This window comes from Halichoerus grypus, chromosome 1 (assembly GCF_964656455.1).
Source record: "Halichoerus grypus chromosome 1, mHalGry1.hap1.1, whole genome shotgun sequence".
Lineage (NCBI taxonomy): Eukaryota > Metazoa > Chordata > Mammalia > Carnivora > Phocidae > Halichoerus > Halichoerus grypus.
In genome coordinates, this window is record NC_135712.1 from 114,210,964 (window position 1) to 114,237,926 (window position 26,963).

The 26,963-nt window shown below is 37.1% G+C and overlaps 1 protein-coding gene and 1 pseudogene across 3 annotated transcripts in view; both read left to right on the forward strand.

Moving 5' to 3' along the window:
* Window positions 1-598: 598 nt before the first annotated feature.
* LOC118548029 (52 kDa repressor of the inhibitor of the protein kinase-like) lies at window positions 599-2,962 on the forward strand (annotated as a pseudogene).
* A 10,048-nt stretch (window positions 2,963-13,010) lies between these two features.
* The window catches only part of LOC118526746 (phospholipid scramblase 4), a 129,051-nt gene continuing 115,098 nt past the window's right edge, over window positions 13,011-26,963 (forward strand). For all 3 annotated transcript variants that reach the window (XM_078070731.1, XM_078070747.1, XM_078070759.1), the window contains exon 1: window positions 13,011-13,125. The gene's annotated coding sequence lies outside the window, so the exon portion shown is untranslated. The remainder of the gene's footprint in view (window positions 13,126-26,963) is intronic.

Sequence of the window (26,963 nt, forward strand, 5' to 3'; positions counted from 1 at the left end):
GGAGATAAGTAATTTACCTGACAAAGAGTTAAATGTAATGGTCATAAGGATGCTCACCAAACTCAGGAAAAGACAGTATGAACACAGCAAGAACTTCAACAAAGAGAACAAAAACATAAGAAAGTACCAAACAGAAATAACAGAGCAGAATTTAATAACTAAACTGAAAAATACACTAAAGGGGTCCAACAGCAGACTAGTTGAAGCAGAAGAACAAGTCAGTGATCTGGAAGACAGGGCAGTAGAACTTACCCAAACAAAGCAGCAAAAGGAAAAAAGAATTTTTAAAAATATTATGAATGAATATTAAGGGACTTAGGGGAAGACAAACAGAATAACATTTGCATCATAGGAGTTCCAGAAAAAGAAGAAAGGGGCAGAAAACATATTTAAAAAAATAATGGCTAAAAATTTCCTAAACCTGGGGAAAGAAATGGACATATAGATCCAGGAATCCCAGAAAATTCCAAACAATGAACCCAAAGAGACCCACACCAAGGCACATAACTAAAATGTCAAAAGTTAGTTTTGATGGGCCAGGGGGCTGCCCTGAGGAGGTGGGGAGGGGAGGGCTGGGCCAGCCAGAGGGTGGGCGACTATGCCCAACTTCTGCGCTGCCTCCAACTGCATGAAGAAGAGCACGCAGTGGGACCTGGCCTTCTTCAGGTTCCTGCCGGATCTGCCCAGATGCCAGAAGTGGGTGGAGAATTATAGGAGAGAGGACTTAGAAGATAAAACACCTGATCAACTAAATAAACATTATTGATTATGTGCCAAACACTTTGAGACCTCTATGATTTGTAGAACTATACATTTTGCCAAGGCATCAGAAAATGAAAGAATAATTGGGTTATTTTATTTCTCAAATTAATTGAAGCAGATACTTGTGAAGTCATTGGGAGAGTCCTTATAGTACAATTCTTCAAGATAATGCAATACCAACAATATTTTATCTTACCAGTCACTTGAACAATCCACATAGTGGACACAGAAAACGAATAAAAGAATTGAGTGAAGATGAAATCAGGACACTGAAACAGAAAAAAAAAATTGATGAAACTTCTGAACAGGAGCCAAAACATAAAGAAATAAACAACAGCAAAGCTCAGAACCCCAGTGCAGAGGAAGGGGGTGAAGAACAGAATGAGGACATTTTACCTTTAACCCTTGAAGAGAACGAAAACAAAGAATACTTAAAATCTTTATTTGAAATTTTAATTCTTATGGGAAAACAAAACATACCTCTGGATGGGCATGAAACTGATGAAATCCCAGAGGGTCTCTTTACTCCTGGTGACTTTCAAGCACTACTGGAGTGCCAGATAAATTCTGGCAAAGAGGTTCTGAGAAAGCGCTTTGAGACAACAGTGGTTAACACATTGTTCTGCTCGAAAACACAGCAGAAACAGATACTAGACATCTGTGAGAGATGCACTGGGGAGGAAACCCTCAGGGAAGTGAGAGACTCTCACTTCTTTTCCATCACCACTGATGACGTAGCGGACATAGCAGGGGAAGAACACTTGCCTGTGTTGGTGAGGTTTATTGATGAATCTCATAACCTGAGAGAAGAATTTGTGGGCTTCTTGCCTTATGAAGCTGATGCAGAAATTTGGGCTGTGAAATTGCACACTACGATAACTCAGAAGTGGGGGTTAAACATGGGGTATTGTCATGCCAGCCTTACATTGTGTCCAGTGGGTTTTCTTCCAAAATGTTGCTTCTAGTCTTTTAGAGAAATATCCCCAAGCTGTCTACACACTTTGCTCTTCCTGTGCCTTAAATATGTGGTTGGCAAAATCAGTGCCTGTTGTGGGAGTATCTGTTGCATTAGGAACAATTGAGGAATTTTGTTCTTTTTCCCATTGATCTCCACAACTGCTTTTGGAGCTTGACAATGTAATTTCTGTCCTCTTTCAGAACAATGAGGGAAAGGGTAAAGAACTGAAGGAAATCTGCCATTCTCAGTGGACAGGCAGAAATGATGTTTTGAAATGTTAGTGGACCCCGTACAAGCACTTGTTTTGTTTAGATGGTATAAATAGTGATACAAATATTAGATGGAATAACTATAGCTGGTAGAGCTTTTGTACTCTGTAGTGCAGTAACAGATTTTGATTTCATTGTTACCATTGCTGTTCTTAAAAATGTTCTATCTTTTACAAGAGGCTTTGGGAAAAATCTCCAAGGGCAAACCTCAGATGTCTTCTTTGCAGCCAGTAGCTTGACGACAGTGCTGCATTCACTAAATGAAGTGATAGAAAATATTGAAGTGGCTCATGAATTTTGGTTCGAAGAAGCCACAAATTAGGCAACTAAACTTGATATTCAGATGAAAGTCCCTGGGAAATTCCACAGAGCCCGGCAAGGTAACCTGGAATCTCAGCTCACCTCTGAGAGTTACTATAAAGAAACTAAGTGTTCCAACAGTGAGACACATTATTCAGGAACTGAAAGATATATTCTCAGAATAGCACCTCAAAGCTATTAAATGCTTATCTCTTGTATCCTCTGTCATGGGACAGCTCAAATTTAACACATCGGAGGAGCACCATGCTGACATGTAGTGACTTGCCCAATCCTGACACACTCTCAGCTGAGTTGCATTGCTGAAGAATCAAGTGGAAAAACAGAGGGATAGATTTAGAGCTTCCATCCATCATTTATTAAGCCCTGCATCTACCAGACATCAAGTTTTTTCCTAATGTTTACGCATTGCTAAAAGTTCTATGTATTCTTCCTGTGGTGAAGGTTGAGAATGAACACTATGAAAATGGGCGAAAGTGTCTGAAAGCATACCTGAGGAACACTTTGACAGACCAAAGGTCAAGTAACTTGGCTTTGCTTAACAAATTTTGATATAAAACATGATCTGGATTTAATGGTGGGCACATATATCAAATTCTATACAACTAAGTCAGAGCTTCCTACAGATAATTCAGAAACCATTGAAAGTACCTAAGAGACTTTTAAAGTAGGCTTTCTCTTATGTTTGATATTTGGAAAAATCTGTAAGAAATTTGAAAACACCTTACAGAAAAGATGTCAGGTGTATGTAGGCCACTTAATCACTGAATATCTTGACCTATCAACCTCTCATTGAGTACATTAGCCATTGATAACCTGCCTATTTAAATGGCCCCTGTTTAAATTCTCATGCTTTGGAGACATACCTGCTCTTCCAGAAGATAGCATCGAAAGTGCCACATTACAATTCTATGAGATCTTTGCTAATGGCACTTGGGAATTGTTTTAATTAAGTCATTTTAGACATAACATTTATTATCACTAGATCCAACTGTCAGGTATTGAGTTATCAGTTCTTAAAAGGTATAGATTTTGAAGAGGTGTGGGAGGAAGGAATACATTTTATAAAATGTTGCAATGAATCTCAGGAGTGACGTTTGAATAGTAGTAGTGTTAGTATGTTAAAAATCTGTAATGGACAGTTAAAGGAGTTACCAGAGAGAGAGAGAAACAGGTAAGCTTGCCCAGCAAGGATTGCAGTGTAGATTTAGTCTTCATCAGATGAACTTAAAAGAATAAGTTACACTTAAAGTTTGAATGGGAGAGCCTGCCATTGTTCCACATTGGGTTGTTGCTGTTTACATTCCTTTGTTGAGCCTACATCTTCATAAGCTCTTTAGCAAGTATATGTTGAACACCTACATCTTCGTAAGCTTTTTAGCAGGTGGATGTTGAACACCTCTGTTCATGGTCAAGACAGAATCAGAGGTCTGCTTTCATCTTTTTCCATGACTATATCTACTGCCTCATCTTATTTATAAACAAAACCTGGAAAACCTACAAAAATAAGTGTTTTGTGGTTTATCTAGGAATAATACAGAAAATATTGCTGTTATTTTGGGTGAAGAAACTCAATTTTGTACAGTTTATTTCAACCTAAATAAAATGTGAATTTTGTTAAAAAAAAGTTAAAGATAAAAAGAGAATCTTAAAAACAACAACAACAACAAAAACTTGTTACATATAAGGGAACCCCCATAAGACCATCAGCAGATTTCTTAGCAGAACTTTGCAGGCTAGAAGAAAGTGGCATGATATTCAAAATACTAAAGAAAAGAATACTAAGAGAAATACTAAAAGATACTAAAAGAAAAAAAAAACAAAAAAAACCCAAAAAATTCTTCCCAACAAGAATATCTTGCCTAGCAAGATTATCATTACAGAGCTGGAAAAAAAAAAAAAAAAAACTTTTTCAGGCAAATACAAACTAAAAGAGTTCACCATCAAAAAACCAGCCCTACAAAAAAATGTTCAAGTGATTGCTTTAAGTTGAAAAGACAGGGTAGTAATTAGCAACAAGAAAATATATGTAAGCAAAAAACTCCCTGGTAAAGGTAAGTATATAATAAAGGAGGTGAATTAATCATTTTTAAAGCTAGTATGAAGGTCAAAAAGACAAAAGTAGTAAAAACAACTATACCTACAATAATTTGTACGTAAAACAAATACTTATAAAAAAAAACAAAAAGGACAGTGAGAAAAAGAACCTAAGCATAATACTACAGAGTTATCAAGCCATAAGGGAAAAAAAGGAGAGAAGAATAAAGGAAAAGAGAGAAAGTACAAAACAGCAAGAAAACAACAAAATGTCAATAAGTACATACCTATAAATAATTAAGTGTGAATAGACAAAATTTTACAATCAAAATATACAGAGTGGCTAAATGGATAAAAAAACAAGACCCATCTATATGTTGCTTACAAAAGAGTCACTTCAGATGGAAGGACACACACTGACTGAAAGAGAAGGAAAGGAAAACGACATTTCATACAAATGGAAATGAAAAGAAAGCTGGGGAAGAGAAATTTAGAAAAAAAATAGACCTTAAAACAAAGACTGTAATAAAAGACAAAGATGGGTACTATAGAATCATACAGGAGTCAATCCAATAAGAAGACATAACATTTGTAAATATTTAAGTACCCAACATAGAAGCACCTAAATATAAAAGTGAATACTAACAGAAATAAAAGAAATAAACAGACAGCAATACAATAATATTAGGGGACTTCAATACAACATTTACTTCAATGGATAAATCATCTACAGAGAAAATCAATTAAGAGTTATTCGCCTTAAATGACACATTAGACTGGATAGACATAATAGATGTATACAAAATATTTGATCTAAAAGTAGCAAAATGCATATTCTTCTCAAGAACACGTGGAACATTCTCTAGGATAGATCATATGTTAGGTCACAAAACAAGTCTTAGTAAGCCTAAGAAGACTGAAACCAATCAAGAATCATTTTCGATCACAATGGTATAAATTTACAAATCAATTACAAAAAGAAAACGAAAAGTCACAAATATGTGGAGATAAAACAACATGCTACTGTAAACCAATGGGTCAAAAAAGAAACCAAAAAATACTTGAGACAAAGGGAACATAGCAAAATGTATGGGGTGCAGCAAATCTGTACGAAGAGTGAAGTTTATAGCAATAAAGGCCTCTCTCCAGAAACAAGAAAAATCTCAAACAACATAAATTTATACCTAAAGGAACTAGAAAAAGAATTAAGAAAAACAAAGCCCAAAGTTAGTAGAAGGAAATAATAAATATTAGAACAGAAATAAATGAAATACATTAAAAAGACAATAGAGAAGATCAATTAAACTAAGAATGTTTATTTGAAAAGATAGACAAAATTGGTAAACCTTTAGCCAGACTGATCAAGAAAAAAAGGGAAAGGGCCTAAGTAAATAAAATCAAAATGAAAACTGAGAAGTTAGAATCAATGCCATAGAAATACAAAGAATCATAAAAGACAGCTATGAATCGTTATAAGCCAACAAATTATACAACCTGGAAAAAATGGTTAAATTTCTCAAAACTTCCAACCTACCAACACTGAATCATGAAGAAATAGAAAATCTAAACAAATGAATAAAGATAAAGAGATTGACTTAGTAATCAAACCCTTCCAACACAGAAAAGCTCAGAACCAAATAGATTCACTGGTAAGTTCTACCAAATATTTAAGAATTAATGCCAATCTTTTTTAACTCTTCCAAAAAACTGAAGGTAAGGGAACACTCCCAAACTCATTTTCTGAGGTCAGCATTAACTTGATACCAAAACCAGTCAAGGACAACGCACACACACACACACATTACAGACCAGTACCCCGATGAACATAGATGCAAAAATCTTTTACAAAATACTAACAAGCCAAATTCAACAATACATTTAAAGGATTATACACCATGATCAAGTGGGATTTATTCCAGGGATGCCTGGATGGTTCAACATCTGCATATCAATTAATGTGATATGCCACATTAGCAAAATGAAGAATAAAATCATATGATCATCTCAATAGATGCACAAATTTAATGAAGTCTGACATTCATTTATGATAAAAATTCTCAAAAAAGTGGGTATAGATGGAACGTACCCCAACATAATAAAGGCTATATAGGACAAGCCGACAGCTAACATCATACTCAATGACAAAAACCTAAAAGCTTTTCCCTTACAATCAGGAACAAGACAAAGATGTCCACTCTTGTCACTTTTATTAAAAGAGTAGTGGAATCCTTGCCAGAGCAATTAAACAGGAAAAGAAATACATGTCATCCATATTGGAAGGAAGAAGCAAACTATCACTATTTGTGGATGACATGATTATATAGAGCGAGAACACTAAAAACTCCACCAAATAAAACCTGGTAGAGCTACAAAAAAAAAAAAAAAAAGCAAATTTAGAAAAGTTACAGCGTACAAAATCAATATACAGCTATCTATTGCATTTTTATAGACTAACAACAAACTATCAGAAAGAGAAATTAAGGAAACAATCCCAATTATAGTTGCATCAAAAAGAATAGAATAACGAGTTATTAATTTAACCAAGAATGTCAAAGGCCTATACTCTGAAAACTATAAGACATTGATGAAAGAAATTGAAGACTCAAATAAATGAAAACGTATGCTGTGCTCATGGATTGGAAGAATTAATATCATTAAAATGTCCATATCACCCTAAGTAATATACAGATTCAATGCAATCCCTATCAAAATTCCAGTGGCATTTTTCACAGAAATAGAACAAACATCCTAAAAATCCCAAATAACCAAAACAATCTTGAGATAGAAGAATAAAGCTGGAAGCATCACATTCCCTGATTTAAACTACACTACAAAGCTATAGTATTCAAAACAGTGTGGTATTGGCATAAAAACAGACACATGGATCAATAAAACAGAATAGAAAGTCCAGAAATCAACCCAAGCATATATGGTCAATTAATTTATGACAAAGAGGCAAGAATATACTATGGGGAAGAGATAGTCTCTTCAATAAATGGTGTAGGGAAAACTTGACATCCACATGCAAAAGAATGAAACTAGATTACTATCTGACACCATACACAAAAATTAACTCAGAATGTATTAAAGGATATAAAACCAGAAACCATAAAACTTCTGGAAGAAAACATCTCTTAACATCTCCGTGGTGGTGGTGGTGGTGGTGGTGGTGTGTGTGAGTGAGTGTCGGATCTGACATCAAAGGCAATGTCAACAAAAGCAAAACAAATAAATGGGACTACATCAAACTAAAAGGTTCACACAGCAAAGGAAACCATTGACAAATTAAAGAAGCAACTTACTGAATGGGAGAAGATATTTACAAATTATATAACTGTTAAGGGGTTAATACCCAAAATATATAAAGAACTTATACAACTCAATAACAACAACAACTCCAATTACAAAATGAACAGAGGATCTAAACTGACATTTTCCCACTGAAGACATACAGATGGCCAACAGGTACGTGGAAAGATGCTCATCACTAATCATCACAGAAATGCAAATCAACACCACACTGTGATATCACCTCACACCTGTCAGAATGGCCATCATCAAAAAACAAAAAAATAACAAGTGTTGGCAAGGATGTGAAGAAAAGGGAACTGTGTGCACTGTTGGTGGGAATGTAAATTGGTACAAGCACAATGAAAAACAGTAAGGGGTTTCCTCAAAAAATTAAAAATAGAACTACCATATGATCCAGCAATTCCACGTATGGGCATATATCTGAAGAAAAACAAAACACTACTTTGAAAAGACATATGCAGGAGCACCTGGGTGGCTCAGTTGGTTAAGCGACTGTCTTCAGTTCAGGTCATGATCTCAGGGTCCTGGGATTGAGCCCCACATCGCGCTCTCTACTCAGCAGGGAGTCTGCTTCTCCCTCTCCCTTTGCTCATGCTTGCTCTCTCACATTTGCTCACTCTTTCTCTCAAATAAATAAAATCTTAAAAAAAAAAAAAAAGAAGAAAAGACATATGCACCCCATGTTCATTGCAGCATTACTTACAATAGGCAAGATATGGAAACAACCTAAGTGTCCATTGATAGATGAATGGATAAAGAAGATGTAGTATATATACACAATGGAATATTATTCAGCCATATAAAAAATGAATTCTTGCCATTTGTGACAACATGGATAGAACTTGTGGGTATTATGCTAAGTGAAATAAGTCAGAGAAAGACAAATACCATATGATTCCACTTATATGTGGAATCTAGAAGAAGAAAACAAATGAACAACAAAATGAAGAAAAACATAGATACAGAAAAGATTGGTGTTTGCCAGAGATGAGGGGTTGGAAGGTGGGCCCAATGGGTGAAAGGGATCAAGAGGTACAAACTTCTAGTTATAAAATAAATAAGTCCTGCATATGTAATGTAAAGCATGGTAACTATAGTCAATCATATTGTATTACAAATTTGGGGGGTGGGGGGGAGGATCAAATGGAAATATTAGAACTGAAAATGTAACACCTAAAATGGAAAAAATCACCGGACAGGCTAAATAGCAGATTGATTTAAAGGTCAATAACTTGAAGACAGAGCCATAGAAATTATCCACTTTTAAGAAAAGAGTAAAAGAATGAAAACACAAACAAAGCTCAGCGATCTGTTGGGCAATATCTAGAGTTCCAGCATATATTCAGTTGGATTCCTAATTATAAGGGGGGAAAATGGATAAGAGAAGAAATTTAAAAGAAAAATTGCTAAAATATAACCAAATTTGGGGGGAAATGTGAACTGACATATCCATGAAACTCAGAGAACCCAAGCTAGAAAAATACAAAGAAAACTAAATAGTATAGACTAACTGCAGAAAACCAAAGATAAAAAGATATCTTAAAAGCAATGATAGCTTACTGCCATCAGACAAAAATGGAGATAAAAGTTATGTCTTTAACGTGTTAGGAATGACATTTAAAAATGAAGGCAGAATAAATATATTTTCAGATTAATAGAAGCTGAAAGAATTTATTGCCAGCAGATTTGCACTTTAAGATATGCAAAAGGAAACTCTTCACCCTGGATGGGAGGTGACACTATATAAAACTCAAATGTCCAAGAAAGAATGAAGTCATGTGGAATTGTGCACATAGGGGTAAATATAAAAGTTATTTTTCACCTTGTCTTAATATCTATAAAATACAACTAACTCTGTAAGGCCAAATTTTATTTTATTTTATTTTAATTCAATTACCCAACAAATAATACATCATTAGTTCCAGATGTAGTGTTCAGCAATTCATCAGTTGCCAATAACACCCAGTGCTCATCACATCACGTGCCCTCCTTAATGCCCATCACCCAGTTACTCCTTCAGCAACCCTGTTTGTTTCTCATAGTTAAGAGTATCTCATGGTTTCTCTCCCTCTCTGATTTCTTCACATTCAGTTTTCCCTCCCTTCCCTTACGATCATCTGCAGTTTCTTATATTCCACATATGAGTGAAACCATATGACAATTGTCTTTCTCCAATTGACTCATTTCACTTAACATAATACCCTCCAGTTCTATCCACATCAATGTAAATGGTAAGTATTCATCCTTTCTGATGGCTGAGTAATATTCCATTGTATATATATACCACATCTTCTTTATCCATTCATCTGTTGATGGACATCTAGGCTCCTTCCACAGTTTGGCTATTGTGGAAATTGCTGTTATGAACATTAGGGTGCAGGTGCCCCTTCATTTCATCACATCTGTATCTTTGGGGTAAATACCTAGTATTGCAATTGCTGGGTTGTAGGGTAGCTCTATTTTCAACTTTTTGAGAAACTTTCATACTGTTTTCAAGAGTGGCTATTCCAGCTTGTATTCCCACCAACAGTGTAAGAGGGTTCTCCTTTCTCCAAATCCTTACCTACATTTGTTGTTTCCTGTCTTGTTAATTTTAGCCATTCTGACTGGTGTGACATGGTATCTCATTGTGGTTTTGATTTGTATTTCCCTGATGACAAGTCATGTTGAGCATTTTCCATGTGTCTGTTGGCCATTTGGATGTCTTCTTTGCAGAAATGTCTGTTCATGTCTTCTGCCCATTTATTGACTGGATTATTTGTTTTTTGGGTGTTGAGTTTGATAAGTTCTTTATAGATCGTAGATACTAACCCTTTATCTGATAAGATATTTGCAAATATCTTCTCCCATTCTGTCAGTTGTCTTTGGTTTTGTTGACTGTTTCCTTTGCCATGCACAAGCTTTTTATCTTGATGAAATCCCAATAGTTAACTCTCCCTTTGTTTCCCTTACCTTTGGAGACATGTCTAGCAAGAAGTTGCTGTGGCTGAGTTTGAAGAGGTTGCTGCCTATGTTCCCCTCTAGGATTTTGATGGATTCCTGTCTCACATTGAGGTCTTTCATCCATTTTGAGTTTATCTTCGTGTGTGGTATAAGAGAATGGTCCAATTTCATTCTACTGCATGTGGCTGTCCAATTTTCCCAGTACCACTTATTGAAGAGACTGTTCTTTTTCCATTGGATATTCTTTCCTGCTTTGTCAAAGATTAGTTGAACATAAAGTTGAGGGTCCATTTCTGGGTTCTCTAGTCTGTTCCACTGATCTATATGTCTGTTTTTGTGCCAGCATCATGCTGTCTTGATGATCACAGTTTTGTAATATAGCTTGAAGTCAGGCATTGCGATGCCCCCAGCTTTGGTTTTGTTTTTCAACATTCCTTTGGCTATTTGGGGTCTTTTCTGGTTCCATACAAATTTTAGGATTATTCGTTCCAGCTCTGTGAAAAAGTCTATGGTATTTTAATAGGGATTGCATTGAATATGTAGATTGCTCTGAGTAGCATAGACATTTTAAGAATATTTATTCTTCAATCCATGAGCATGGAATTTTTTTCCATCTCTTTGTGTCTTCCTCAATTTCTTTCATAAGTGTTCTGTAGTTTTCAGAGTTTAGCTCTTTTACCGCTTTGGTTAGGTTTATTCCTAGGTATTGTAAGGTTTTTGGTGCAATTATAAATGGAATCAATTCATTAATTTCTCTTCCTTCAGTCACATTGTTAATGTATAGAAATGCAACTGATTTCTGTGCATTGATTTTGTATCCTGCCACATTGCTGAATTGCTGTATGCGTTCTAGCAATTTTGGGGTGGAGTCTTTTGGGTTTTCCACATAAAGTATAATGTCATCTGCGAAGAGTGAAAGTTTGACTTCTTCTTTACCAATTTGAATGTCTTTTATTTCTTTTTGTTGTCTGATTACTATGGCTAGGACTTTATGTTGAACAACAGTGTTGAGAATGGGCAACCCTGTCATGTTCCTGACCTTAGGGGAAAAGCAATCAGTTTTTCCCCATTGAGAATGATGTTCACTGTGGGCTTTTCATAGGTGGCTTTTATGATATTGAGGTTTGTTCCCTCTTTCCCTACACTGTGGAGAGTTTTAATCAAAAAAGGATGCTGTATTTTGTCAAATGTGTAAGCCAAAATTTTAACAATGTATATGGAGTTTGTATCTCATAAACTTGTGAATGGTGACACAAAGGATTGAGGAACTGAAGTGTACCGTTGGGAATTTCTTAATTTTGTACTAAATGATATAATATTAACTTCAAGTGGATTGTGGCAACATAAAAGCAATCAGTGCAGTTGTTATCACCTAACTTATTCAAGTTGGAACATCACTGCATCATGTCTTTAAGACTTGAGTTTGGATTACCACAGCTTGGTGGCTATTTCTTAGTTTTATTTATTTCTACAGTTGAGAAATGTCCTGTGTTAATGATATATACAGTAGGATTTTTAAAATTTATTGTCACATACATACAAATAGCATGCAAAGAAAAATGGAAAATTCCAGAACTCCACTCCCATATGCCCTCCCCCATCCAAACTTCTCCCATAGTGGAGCACTGCCAAGTACTCTTCAGAGCTTAATCTAATTTATTTCTGCCCAATTATGATTTTTTTTTTTTTTCTATAACATTAGGGACCTTTTTAGACTCCACCAGCTCTGGTCAGTGAATTGTGCTTCTCCCCATGGACCACCCCAGTGCTGAATGCCAGGAGTCTGAAAAAAAAGATTTGTGCTCAACAATGGTTATTAACAAATGGCATTTTTTCCCCCAGTGTTCGAAAACACAGGCTCCCCTCCCCAGCTCTCAAGTCCCCACCTTGCTGCCTCCAAACCCCAATCCTGTGAGGAAAAAAAAACCAGAATGCCTGTGCCTGCGCCTGAGTGTTTCCAGCTAGCATTGCAATGCCAAGGCCAATTCTCCAAGCCAGGGTCTGGGGGGTGGGAGCAGATGCAAATTAACCGGGCTCTTGCGAAACAGTGGTTTCTTTTCCTTTCCACGCACAGTAATCTCTGTCAGCAAAACTCCTCACAGGCTGTGAACCTGCCTCCTTGGTTAGAGGCACCCGTCGACAGGCCCTTACCTTTCTCTTCACCTCACACTAGAGCTGTGACAACTTTTCTCTCCGTGTCCCCCTCCCCCTCCTCTCTCGTTCGGACGCCCACGCCAGCGGCGCCCCGCGCCTCCCGGGACGACCGACCCGCAGCGGCCCAGCGCCAAGCGCGGGGGGCGGGGTCCGAGGCCCGCGCGGCCGCTCGCCCTGGGGGAGGGTCCGGGCGAGTCGGGACCACGCCCTGAGCCCCGCACCGCCCCCTCCCCTCCGGGCTCCAGTTTGTTTTTAATTTGAAAAGTCCTCCTCTTCCTTCTCTGCTTCCCCGCCCCTACTCTTTACTCCGCTCCGCGGGGAAACTTAGACCCCGGGCTTGGCGTCGCGGGTGCGTAGACAGCGGGCCAGGCGGTGAGTGGGGCCGGGCGGCGGGCGAGGAGCGGGGTCCCGGAGGAGGGGGCGCGGAGCTGGGTGGTGAGGGGAGGCCGGGAGCTGGCGGACGCGGGGACGGGCGGCGTCCTGGGCCGAGAGTGGCCGGCCCGCTGTGCCGCGCGCTGCATCCTCAGGTGGTGCCGGAGTTTCGGGGCTCCCGGCGCGGGTTCGCCGGGAGACTCAGTAGGACCGGTAGGGAGGTGTGTGCTCTGGGAGGACTGGCTGTGTTTCGCGGCCCTCCCTGCCCCGCTTTCTAGCGCCTCCTGCGGGAAGAAGGCGCGTTGCTGGGGCTCCTCTAGCCCACCTCTGCGTCTCTGTTCCGCAGGAGGATTTCTACCTGGCCAGACTCGTCTTGCATGTCGTAATGAACATTTAACTTTATAGTTCTTATTCTTCAGGATTAAGGAGAGATGATAAAAACGAAAGTAGCTAAAATTTGACTACACAAAACAAAATATTGCATGGCGAATTCCAATAAGGACCAATGACACATTTCAAAAATATTTCATCATTTAATAAAGTTCTACTAAACTTCATAAAAAGAACTCAAATTGAAAAGAAGAAAAGCTAATAGATAAAAATGGACAAATGGCAGTTTGTGAAAAAGGACATACAAATGACTTTCAAACAAAAAATTACTCAACCTCATCAACGAAAAATAAAACTACAAGTTTTCTTTGACTGAGATTTAATAATGACAAAATTTTGATAAAAACTCTGTTGGGAAGTGTATACATTATTGCCAGGATTGCAAACTGATTTTTCTTTTTTGTTATATAATTCGACTATAGCTATCAAAATAAGCAGCATGAGACTTTGATCCCGCTGTTCTGCTTCCAGGAGTATATCCCACAGAAATAAATACACATATATTTATTTGCACATTTTTTGAAATAGCAGAAATTTTTAAAGAATTTAAATTTCCATTAACTGGCCAGTTAAAGAAAATATGTTGCAGTCATTAAAAAGAACAAGGTTTATATCAATTGAAATGTAATCAATAAGAAGACTTTAGTAGGTTTAAAAACAGATACACAAACTCATATGGAAGACTGTCATTTGTATTATAAGATGCTATAGATAATGTTTGTGTCCCTTCAGAATTGGTATGTTGAGTCCTAATGCCCAATGTGATAGTGTTGGATGGTGGGACCTTTGGGAGGTGCTGAGTTCATGAGGATGGTACCCTCATGAATGGGATTAGTGCCCTTATGGAAGAGGCCAGAGAAAGATCCCTTGCCCCTTCCACTATGTGAGGTTACGATAAGTCTGCATCTGGGGAGAGGGCCCTCACCACATCAGGCTGGCATCTTGATCTTGGACTTCCAGCCTCCAGAACTGTGAAAAATAAATGTTTGTTGTTTATAAGGTATTTTTGTTATAGCAGCACAGATGGACTAAGATACAAGGTGTACATATTAGATTGGTTCTTAGAATGTCTCCTGGAAGACAAAAAATCTGGTATCAGTGGTACCTTTAGAGATTAAAAATGGGGTTTGGGGCAGAAGGAATCCTTACTTTTCATGACATGAGTACTCCATGACTGCTTGAATTTTTTGTTATTGTGTTTGCGGATAACACCAATTCAAAGGAAGTCTATCTTAGTAAATGTAAGATTTCTTGTCAAAGTGATTTAATCATAGGCCACATGATCTCCTTCTTTATTATAATTTTCAATACCAGAAGACTAGACAGATAATAATACAATAAGACATTATCTGTTAATAGTCCAGATACAATTTACATGGTAATGTTTCCTTAAATGTATTCTAGAAACCTCACGAGAATATTGTTCTTCCAATATTTTTATACTCCAAAATGACAAAAACAATTTTCCTGAAAGCTAAAATTGAGAGAGACCTGATAGTCTCTTTAAACCACTTAACCTAATTTAATATATTTAATAAAATTTATCTATGGACTGTAGATATCAGCTTGCTTCCATTCAGTCTCATGTTTTTATTTTAAAATAAAGCCAGAAGCTGACCTTTACAATCCCTAACATTTGTTGAAAAGAAGAAAATATTCCTTCATATACCCTTTGTTTGGAAGGTCATAGCATGAATAAAATAAGAAATATATTCATGTAGATTACAAAAAGGATAATATAAAATCAATTAGATTTTGCCAAAACATCATTTGTTCATAGTGAAAAGGCTTCACTTCTCAATTTTTTGTATGATTGATTCCATGTTAATTCATAATTAAATGAATACATTATAGGGTACCTGGGTGGCTCAGTCGGTTAAGCGTCTGCCTTCGGCTCAGGTCATGATCCCAGGGTCCCGGGATGGAGCCCCATGTCGGGCTCCCTGCTCAGTGGGGAGTCTGCTTCTCCCTCTCCCTCTGCCTCCTCCCCACTGCTCATGCTCTGTCTCTATCTCTCTCTCTCTCAAATAAATAAAATCTTTTAAAAAATGTGTACATTACATGTACAGTTCTAATAATAAAAGACACTGTGAAGCTATAGATATCTGTATATGTTATCCCATTGTAATAGATCTTTGTTTATCTTATTAGTGGAAAACTAGTATAGTGACTTTTAGGATAGTTTTTCTAATCCCAGCACATGTGACAGCAAACTATAAAGGTGCCAAGGTGCTGAATAGGAATGGCTGAGTCCTTCATAGTCATTGGATTTGAGTTCATATTGTGCCCACACAACTAACCAGATCCTAAGTAACCAAGAAACTCATGAAACTAGTCAACACAGTATACCACAAGAGCCAGTAATTAAAGCCTATTAAGAGAATTGAACTTGGAAGAGTGTGCATAAACTATCTGTCTGATGAACTCAGAAGGTCTTTTTACTTACAGATTCACTACAAGAGGGTACTATCGGTTCTGAGGTTTTTTTCCATAGATTAATTTTTATTCAATTTTGCAAGGTCATCATAACAAACACACATTATGTTTTTAATTTAGTGGTATTGGGAGTTTTAAATGTAAATAGGGGAATTTGTTGCTACTATAGATGCCTTCAAATTACAGTGATTCTTGGCTTCTTTTTTTCTTCTCTTTGTTACAAAATACAACATAAAATTTACCATTTTAACCATTTTTAAGTGTGTGGTGCAGTGGCACTTCTATTTTTATTATTTTTTTCAACTTATTCAGGTTATTAAAATCTATTATACATTTATTATAGAAAAGTTGAAGAGGAAATATTGCTTACATTTTAGTATTTCCTCTAGGTTTTTCAGACTTTTTAAAAACAAAATTATCCAGGGGCGCCTGGGTGGCTCAGTCAGTTAAGTGTCTGCCTTCAACTCAGGTCATGATCCCAGGGTCCTGGGATCAAGCCCCACATCGGGCTCCCTCCTCAGCAGGAAGCCTGCTTCTCCCTCTCCCACTCCCCCTGCTTGTGTTCCTGCTCTTGCTATCTCTCTCTCTGTCAAATACATAAATGAAATATTAAAAAATAAAAAAAAATTATCCACATTATAATTATTCATATTATATTATAAACATTTTATGATTTTTCCAAAAGTATTTGTAACCATATCCCTTAAAGGTGGCAATAAGATTGTGTCAGGAGGTTTCATTATAATGTATTTACTGAACCATTATGAAATATTTGCATTATTTTTCTTGTTTCAACATGATGAAAACTACACAGTGTTTATAGTATCACAGAAGAAATTCAACTATATTTAAAAATATATTTAGCTAATTTCTTTTTCTGAAACATTTTGGATAAATACTTGAGGAGGTAGGGAAATGACTAAACACTTTGGAGATATTTTCATTAAATTGATAAAAAGTTTGGGAGAAAGCCGTTCATTTCTAGGAACACTGTATATCCTACTAATCATCCATTTTAAAAATATCTACTATTTCGGATGCCCCAGAATAGTATTTTAACTGAAGTTTAAAAAATAACTAATGTTATATTTTAAGAATATATATTAACTTAAAAAAATCTTCAGCAACTTGATCTATCAATATAAAAATCAAAACAAAATTCCCCTTTTAAATTTTACTGTAGAAGGCTTTAATTTGTATTTCAATTTTATTCTCAATTATTTTTGTATTATTTTAATGTCAAAGGTCTATATAGTCGTAAATTTTTCAAAAAGTGCCCAAGAGAAAATAAATAATCTGTAAACTTGATCATGTCTTAGGTTCTTGGGATCATTTCCCCAGGTCATAATTACTAATCTAAATGCAGAGAAATCCCCATTCCCCTCCACCATGTGAGGATGCAGTGAAAAGAGTTGTCTGTGAACCAGGAAGTGGGGCCTTACCAGACACAAAATTTGCTGGTGCCTTGATCTTGCACTTCCCAGCCTCCAGAATTTTGAGAAATAAATTTCTGTTGTTTATAAGCTACCCAGTCTATGATATTTTGTTAGAGCAGCCCAAGTGAACTAAGATAGGTGCTTCCACCAAAATGTAATCATTTTTAAGACTTGCCATTTCAAAAATGTTTACTCTTGGGAATTTAAACTTACTTTTGCCTCTGCTAATTCTCTCCCTGTTCTCTCACAAAGTTCCAACATCAGTACCACTACCCAGCCAGAAGGGGGCAGATGTGTTTTCTTTTTGGTCCAGCAGGTCTGTTGGACCATAGGAGGATGGCAGAGATCTCAACACTTCCTTTCATAAACATGATCTTTCCTTGGTTCAGTTTCCCAGGAAGGAAGGTTGGGGAAGCCTATGAAAAGCATCTTCTTCATGAGTTGTGTTTATGTCACAAGAATTCTTGCCGCAGAATTTTTTGTGAATTATTTACCTACCTCATTATGTTTACTAAATATGTAAACTGACTCAAGTTTAAAATTAGAGTTAACATTTTTAATATTCATGCTAATGTCACACATGAATTAGTTGTTTATAATTCACAAAACTTGCTGAGCAAAAATAAATGAAATAAACCAAACACCAGTGTGAGATGGTGGTATTAGAAGATCCTGAGCTCACTTCTCACAGACACAACAAATCTACAACTATATATGGAATAATTCCGTCTGCAAGGGACCTAAAAACTGGATGAACAGAGCCTCTACAACAAAGGATAGCACGAGATGGGTAGAAGAAACGGATATGTTCTTGATAAGGAGAAAAACCACAACCCAAGTGTGGCCTTTTATGGTCAGAAGGGATCACAAAGGTATTTCTTTCTGAAGAGCAAGAGATTCAAGCTCCATATCAGGATCCCAACCGTTAGATTCCACACAGGAAAGATGAGCCCCCAAAACACCTGGCTTTGAAACCCAACAGGGAATACATCCAGCAAAACTATAGAACTATAGGAAAAGATAAATCTTCTCTTAAAGTCTCAGGCACAGGCTCACTTAATTTGGTAACCAGCACAAAAAGACCAGATCAAAAAGCACACAGTAAAGGAGCCCACTTGCTAGTCTTGGACCACCTGCCAGAGAGGCAAGAGGCATCTGGGCCTCTCCCCAGGGACTGAGACATTGATAGCAGCCATTTCTGCCATCTCGTTCAGTGGCTGATCCTGGTGCTTGTGGGCGCCATTTTGGAATGCTCCCTCTAGACTATCAATGCCAGGATGCATTCCCCACTAAGAGCCCTATACAGTCCTGCTGGGCCTCATAGCCATCATGATGATAACCCCACCTACCAATGAGCTGACAGCTATCATGGTCAGGCCTTGCAGCCTGCTGGGCTGGAAACCAGCCCCATACAGCAACATGCTAGCAGTAGTCACAGCCCTGCCAATAGGAGGGAGCATGCAGCCCACATAGGGGATATCTCAGCACCTGGCTCTGGTTGCCAGAGGGAATTGTGCTTCTGGGTACCATGGGACATCTCCTACATAAGGCCACTCCTTTAAGACTGGAAGACATACCTAAGATGTAACTAATACATATAAAGAAACAGAGAGCTAGGCAAAATGAAGAGATAGAGAAATATGTTCCTAACAAAAGAATAAGACAAAACCCTCAGAAATAGAGCTAAATGAAAGGGAGATAAGCAGTCTACCCAGTAAAGTGTTCAAAGTAATGGTCATAAATATGCTTACCAAACTCAGGAGAAGAATATATGAACACACTGAGAAGTTCAATAAAGAGATAGAAAATATAAGAAAGTACCAATCAGAACTGAAGCATATAATAACAAGTAAAAAATACATGAGAGAGAATAAACAGAATAGAGGATACAGAACATATCTGAAAGACACAATAGTGGAAATCACCCACATTGAACAGAAAAAAAAAAAAATTAAGAAAATGAGGATGGGGGCACCTGGGTGGCTCAGTCGGTTAAGCGTCTGCCTTCAGCTCAGGTCATGATCCCAGGGTCCCGGGATTGAGCTCCATGTCAGGCTCCCTGCTCAGTGGGGAGTCTGCTTCTCCCTCTCCCTCTGCCCCTCCCCCCTCTGCTCATGCTCACACTCTTGCTCACTCTCTCAAATAAATAAAGTCTTTAAAAAAAAAAAAAGAAAAGGGATATTTGGTTACTAAATCTCTAAATATTCTAGTGACAAATGGACGTGTGAATCTGATTGATCATATTTCTATAGGTAAAAAACTCCAGACTTCAGATATTTATTCTTTATCTCAGTGTGCTTGCATGAGTATTATATATTGGAACTTCAAGAAATAGAAGTTGGAACTTAAAGTGACTATACATACTCGTCTCCACACAAAAATGCTTACATTGAAATTTGTTTTTCATCATGCTTATGTCATATATCTTTCAGCATGGAATGAAATAATTATAAATGTAAAAGAAAAATTAGCTAGTTTAAAAGACCTCTGGGACCCTATAATAGATATACAAAAAATAGAAAGGAATCCAAACATAATACTAAAGAACATCCTCAAATCGCAAGGGAAGAGAGCAAGAAAAGAACAGAGAAGAACTACAAAAGCAACCAGGAAAAAAAAAAATGAACAAAATGGCAATAATAACATATCTATCAGCAATTACTTTAAATGTAAATGGACTAAATGCTCCAATCAAAAGATACAGGGTGGCTGAATGGATAAAATAGCAAGACCCATCTATATGCTGTCTAAAAGGGACTCATTTCAGCTCTAAAAGCACACACAGACTGAAAGTGAAAGGATAGAAAAAGATATTCCATATAAATGGAAATGAAAAGAAAGCTGGGATAGCAATATATCAGACAAAATAAAACTTTAAAACAAAGGCTGTAAAGAGACAAAGAAGGGCATTACATAATGATAAGGGAATCAATCCAACAAGAACATGTAACACTTATAAATATTTATGCACACAACATAGAGGCACCTAAATATGTAAAGCAAATATTAACAGACACAAGGGGCGGGGGAGAATTCACGGTAAAACAATAATAGTAGGGGACTTTAACACGCCACTATCCATATCAATGGATATATCAGCCAGAAAAGTAATAAGGAAACATTGGCCTTAAATGGCACATTAGACCAGATGGATTTACAGAACATTCCAACTAAAAAAAGCAGAATACACTTTCTTCTCAAGGGCACATGGATCATTTTCCAGGATAGATCATGTTAGGCCACTAACATGATAAGACAATCTAAATAAACTTAAGAAGATTGAAATTATATTCAGCATTTTCCCCAACCATGATGGTACAAAATTAGAAATAAGTTCCAAAAAGAAAACTGGAAAAAACACAGATGGGGAGGCTAAACAATGTGCTGCTCAACAACCACTGGGTCATTGAAAAAAATCAAAAAGGAAATGAAAAACATATTGAGACAAATGAAAACGAAAACACAATGCTCCAAAATTTATGGAATGCAGCAAAAGCAGCTCTAAGAGGGAAGTTTGTTGCAATATAGACCCACACAAGAAACTGGAAAAAGTTCAAATAAGCAATCTAAATCTATACCTAATGGAACTAGAAAAAGAAGAACAAACAAAGCCCAGTTAGTAGAAGGAAAAAATAGTGAGATCAGAAAGGATGTAAATGAAATTGTTACACAATACATACGTACACATAAAGAAAGAAAAGATCAGTGAAACTAAGAGCTGGTTCTCTGCAAAGATAAAGTTGGTAAACCTTTAGCCAGACTCATCAAGAAAAAAGAGTAGGCCCGAATAAATAAAATCAGAAATGAAAAAGAATTTACAACTGACACTAGAAAAATACAGGGATCATAAGAGACCACTGTGAACAATAGATGCCAACAAATTAGACAACTTAGAAGAGATGGATGAATTCCTAAAAACATAAAATTCTTCCAAGACTGAACTAGGAAGAAACAAAGTCTGAACAGACCAGTTATTAGTAATGAAATTTGATCAGAAATCCAAAAAAACTTCCAATAAACGAGAGTTCAGGACTAGATGGCTTCACAGGTAAATTCTACCAAACATTTAAAGAAGAGTTAATACTTATCCTTCTCAGCTATTACAAAAAAAAGGAAGGACATTTCCAAACTCATTTCACAAGGCCAGCATGACCCTAATAATAAAAACCAGACAAAATAGGAAGGAAGGAGAGAGAGAGAGAGAGAGAGAAAGAAGAAAGAAAGAAAGAAAAGAAAGAGAAAGAAAGAGAAAGAAAGAAGGAAAGAAAAAGAAAGGAAAGGAAAGAAAGAAAAAGAGGAAAGAAAGAAAAAAAAAGAAAGAGAAAGAAAGAAAAGAAAGAAAGAAAACATTATAGGCCAGTATCTCTGATGAACATAGGTGCAAAAATTCTTAATAAAATGTTAGCAAACCCAATTCAAAATACATTAAAAGGATCATACACTATTATCAAGTGGTATTTATTCCAAGGATGCAAGGATGGTTGCAAATCAGTGTGATACAACACATTAACAAGATGAAGGATGAAAATCATATGATTGTCTCAATAGATGGAGAAAAAACATTTGACAAAATAGAGAAAAAATACCCATTTATGATAAAAAACTCTCAACAAAGTGGGTAGAGGGAATGGACCACTTTCTTATAACACATAAAAATAAACTCAAAATTGATTAAATATTTAAATGTAAGACCTGAAGTCATACAAGTCCTAGAAGAAAACAAAAGTAGTAAACTTTTTGACATCAGTCTTAGTGATACTTTTGCATCTGTCTCAGCAGACAAGGACAACAAAAGCTAAAATAAGCAGATGGGACTAAATCAAACAGAAAAGCTTTTGCACAGTTGAGGAAACCATCAACAAAATGAAAAGACAGCTGACTGACTGTTAGAAGATATTTGCAATGATACAGCCAAAACATATAAAGACCTCCTGTAACTCAATATGAAAAAAAAACAAAAAATCTGACTAAAAATGGGCAGAGGATATGAAGAGACATTTTTCTAGAGAAGACATACAGACAGCCAACTGGCCCATGAAAAGATGTATGGCCTCACTAACCACCTGGAAAATGCAAATCAAAACCACAATGAGATATTCACACCTGTCAGAATGGCTGTTATTGAAAAGATCAGAAATAACAAGTGTTGACAAGGATGTGAAGAAAAGGGAAGCTTTGTGCACTGTTGGGAATAGAAATTGTTTCAGTCACTATTAAAACAGTATAGAGACTCCTCAAAAAATTAAAAAATAGAACTACCATATGATCCAGCAATCCCACTTCTGGGTAGGGGAATGGAAAAAATAGGTGAAGAGGATTAAGAAGTACAGTCTTCCAGTTATAAAATAAAAAAAGGACACGAGGCCATAATGTACAGCATAGGGAACATAGTCAAACATACTGTTACAACTTTATATGGTGACAGGTGGTAACTAGACTTCATGTTGTGACCATTTAGAAATGTATGTAAATATTGAATCACTACGTTGTACACCTGAAACCAATACAGTATTATGTCCGTTATTCTTCAATAAAAAAAGAAAAGAGAAATTGACCAAACACCATCACTATAAAAATTGCTCAGGGGCGCCTGGGTGGCTCAGTCGTTGGGCGTCTGCCTTCAGCTCAGGTCATGATCCCAGAATTCTGGGATCGAGCCCCACATCAGGCTCCCTGCGCAGCGGGAAGCCTGCTTCTCCCTCTCCCACTACCCCTGCTTGTGTTCCCTCTCTCGCTGTGTCTCTCTCTGTCAAATAAATAAAATCTTTAAAAAAAAAAAAAATGCTCAAAGACCATGCCTACCTGGTTCTGAAATTTCATACTCAAAGAAAAGTGTGTTTGAACAGGTCATTTCTGCTTTTGAGTCTACCAAATCTGTCACCAGAACTGCTGTGTTTTGTAGAGACGAGAAAAAGTGGCTCATTAGAATGTATTTACTTTTCTAGTCTGACTTCCCTCCCCACCCTACCTCAGAGGTGAGTATTGCAGAGATGTGGTGTGGCCAAAAGGCTGCCCCTGCAGCGGATGAGACACGGGTGGAGCTGTGGCTTTGAGGGAGCTAAGCTGCCTGGGCTCAGATCCCGCCAGGACTTCTCACTAGCTGTGCAACCTTGGAGAAATGCCTTTCAAGTGCTCTGTGCTACCGTTTCCACCCCTGTGGTGCCACCTATTCTATAGGACTTTTCACAAAGTGAAATGGCTCAATATTTCTAAACTGTCTATGAAGATGTTGGGGAAGTGACAATTTAAAGATAGAGAGGGTCAATAATGATGTGACCCAATTCTGATTTGATGTCTTGGCCATAAAAATAATAATCAGTTCTTGATATGTCTTTTGCAAATATCTTCTCCCATTCTGTCAGTTGTCTTTTGGTTTTGTTGACTGTTTCCTTTGCTGTGCAAAAGCTTTTTATCTTGATGAAGTCCCAATACTTCATTTTTGCCCTTGCTTCCCTTGCCTTTGGCGATGTTTCTAGGAAGAAGTTGCTGCGGCTGAGGTCGAAAAGGTTGCTGCCTGTGTTCTCCTTTAGGATTTTGATGGACTCCTGTCTCACATTGAGGTCTTTCAACCATTTGGAGTCTATTTTTGTGTGTGGTGTAAGGAAATGGTCCAGTTTCATTCTTCTGCATGTGGCTATCCAATTTTCCCAACACCATTTGTTGAAGAGACTGTCTTTTTTCCATTGGACATTCTTTCCTGCTTTGTCAAAGATTAGTTGACCATAGAGTTGAGGGTCCATTTCTGGTCTCTCTAGGGCTAGTATCCAAAATCTATAAAGAACTTATCAAACTCAACACCCAAAGAACAAAGAATCCAATCAAGAAATGGGCAGAAGACATGAACAGACATTTTTCCAAAGAAGACATCCAAATGGCCAACAGACACATGAAAAAGAGCTCAATATCGCTCGGCATCAGGGAAATCCAAATCAAAACCTCAATGAGATACCACCTCACACCAGTCAGAATGGCTAAAATTAACAAGTCAGGAAATGACAGATGTTGGCGGGGATGCGGAGAAAGGGGAACCCTCCTACACTGTTGGTGGGAATGCAAGCTGGTGCAGCCACTCTGGAAAACAGTATGGAGGTTCCTCAAAAAGTTGAAAATAGAGCTACCATATGATCCAGCAATTGCACTACTGGGTATTTACCCCAAAGATACAAAAGTAGGGATCCGAAAGGGTATGTGCACCCCGATGTTTATAGCAGCAATGTCCACAATAGCCAAACTGTGGAAAGAGCCAAGATGTCCATCGACAGATGAATGGATAAAGAAGAAGTGGTATATATATACAATGGAATATTATGCAGCCATCAAAAGGAATGAGATCTTGCCATTTGCAACGACGTGGATGGAACTGGAAGGTATTATGCTGAGCGAAATAAGTCAAACAGAGAAAGACATGTATCATATGACCTCACTGATATGAGGAATTCTTAATCTCAGGAAGCAAACTGAGGGTTGCTGGAGTGGGGGGTGGGGTGGGAGGGATGGGGTGACTGGTTGATAGACGCTGGGGAGGGTATGTGCTCTGGTAAGCGCTGTGAATTGTGCAAGACTGTTGAATCTCAGATCTGTACCTCTGAAACAAATAATGCAATATATGTTAAGGAAAAAAAAAAAAGAAGAAGATAGCAGGAGGGGAAGAATGAAGGGGGGAAATCAGAGGGGTAGACGAACTATGAGAGATGATGGACTCTGAAAAACAAACTGAGGGTTCTAGAGGGGAGAGGGGTGGGGGGATGGGTTAGCCTGGTGATGGGTATTGAGGAGGGCACGTTCTGCATGGCGCACTGGGTGTTATGCACAAACAATGAATCATGGAACACTACATCTAAAACTAATGATGTAATGTATGGGGATTAACATAACAATAAAAAAACATAAAAAAAAATTGGTTCTTGGATATCTCAGGCATCTTAGCCTTCTCCATACACTGAAGTAAACTTAAGAAATGTTCAAAAAAGAAGGTAAACTAAAGAAGGCTTAATAGGCTTAGTGAATTCACCACAAGAATCCAGTTACGCCCTCAATGTATAAAATTGGGAAGGAGCAGAATCCGTATTTCTGGATATCCCTATCAAATCTGATTTAAATCTTTTCTTATTAACAATTTCACTGTGCCTATACCGGAGAATGTGTTTTACTGATTTATTCTCTTACAGGATGCTAGTAACTCAACTACATTAATGTTCAATACAGAATCCATGAGCAAGCTAAATGGAAATACATTGCATTTGCTATTTTAAACTTCCACTTGGGGAGACTGCTTGCCTAGGGACCTATTACATTTCTTTTTGTCTTTATCTTGCCTCATTTGAAGAAATTAATAAAAAGTTATATAGTTTTTTTAAACTAGCAATAGATGGTTTAAAGTGTTTCTTACAAAAGGAAGATTGATCTTTTTGAATTGAGGTTAAAGTTACATACAGTACCGAATACCTGTTATTCTACAATATTTCTGCATTTTGATTTTTAAAAATTTATTAAGCCAGTATAAATTAAATATTCTGTTTTAAGCAGTGCATAACTAGTATTTTCAGTATTAGAAGGGAATTATTTTATTTAATGGTATTATAAAACAATAGCCATAGTTTTCATGTAATAAATTGGGAGTGAAGAAAGGAAAATAATATTTAGTGCCAAGATGGTCATTCATATGTGATTTGGGCTTAAACAGAAGGACCCTTATTAGAAAGAAAATGTCTAGGCAAAATGTTCCCAAATTGTGAAAACTTCCACTTGTAGACCCAAAATCTTAACATAAATTATTTTGTACTAAGGCAATAGACAATAACCATATATACATATAGACACTTATGTAAAAGTGTATTTTATAGTATTAATCATAATGCCAAAAAATTAAACCAATAATAATGAAATAGTTTGAATAAGTTAAGGCACAGCCAATAATAGATTGCTTTGTAGTCACTAAAATTGTGGTTTAAAAAATATTTGTTCTATCCAAAATATGTTCATTAATATATGGCTATAATATAATGAGATCCTAATTTGGTTGTAATATATATTATAACTTACTCCTCACGCATACACACAGAAATTCACATACACAAAAATGGATCATGCCAACATTTTTAAGGATGGCTACTTTGGGAAAGTAGGAACAAGGATGTAGTTCATTTCTGTTTTATGACTTTTTGCATTTCTTGATTTTCTCTAAATAGCATATTACTTTGATAATAAAAAACAATGTGTTATTGTGCGTGCATGTTATTATAATCTTCTAAAATTTTCGGCATGCTCATGTTGGAGGAGGTCATCGAGAGCCTGTGACCACCAATTGACCTGTGAGCTGGACCCCAGCAATTGCAGCTCCTCATTCCCTCCCTGTCCTTGGAATGTGTACTCTACTTGCCTTCACCAGGCTAGAAGCTGACCAAAGACACAGGCTTGAGATAGTAATACAGTGTTGAGACCTTATGGATGTTGTATGTCACAGCCCAGGTAAGGCCTCTGTATAAACTTTAAGATTCTGGTGGTGGGTGTGGAGATCTACTCACAGCCTGCAGCTGCCCAAGACAAACCTTATGTGTAAGTCCTCTTGTTAATTAA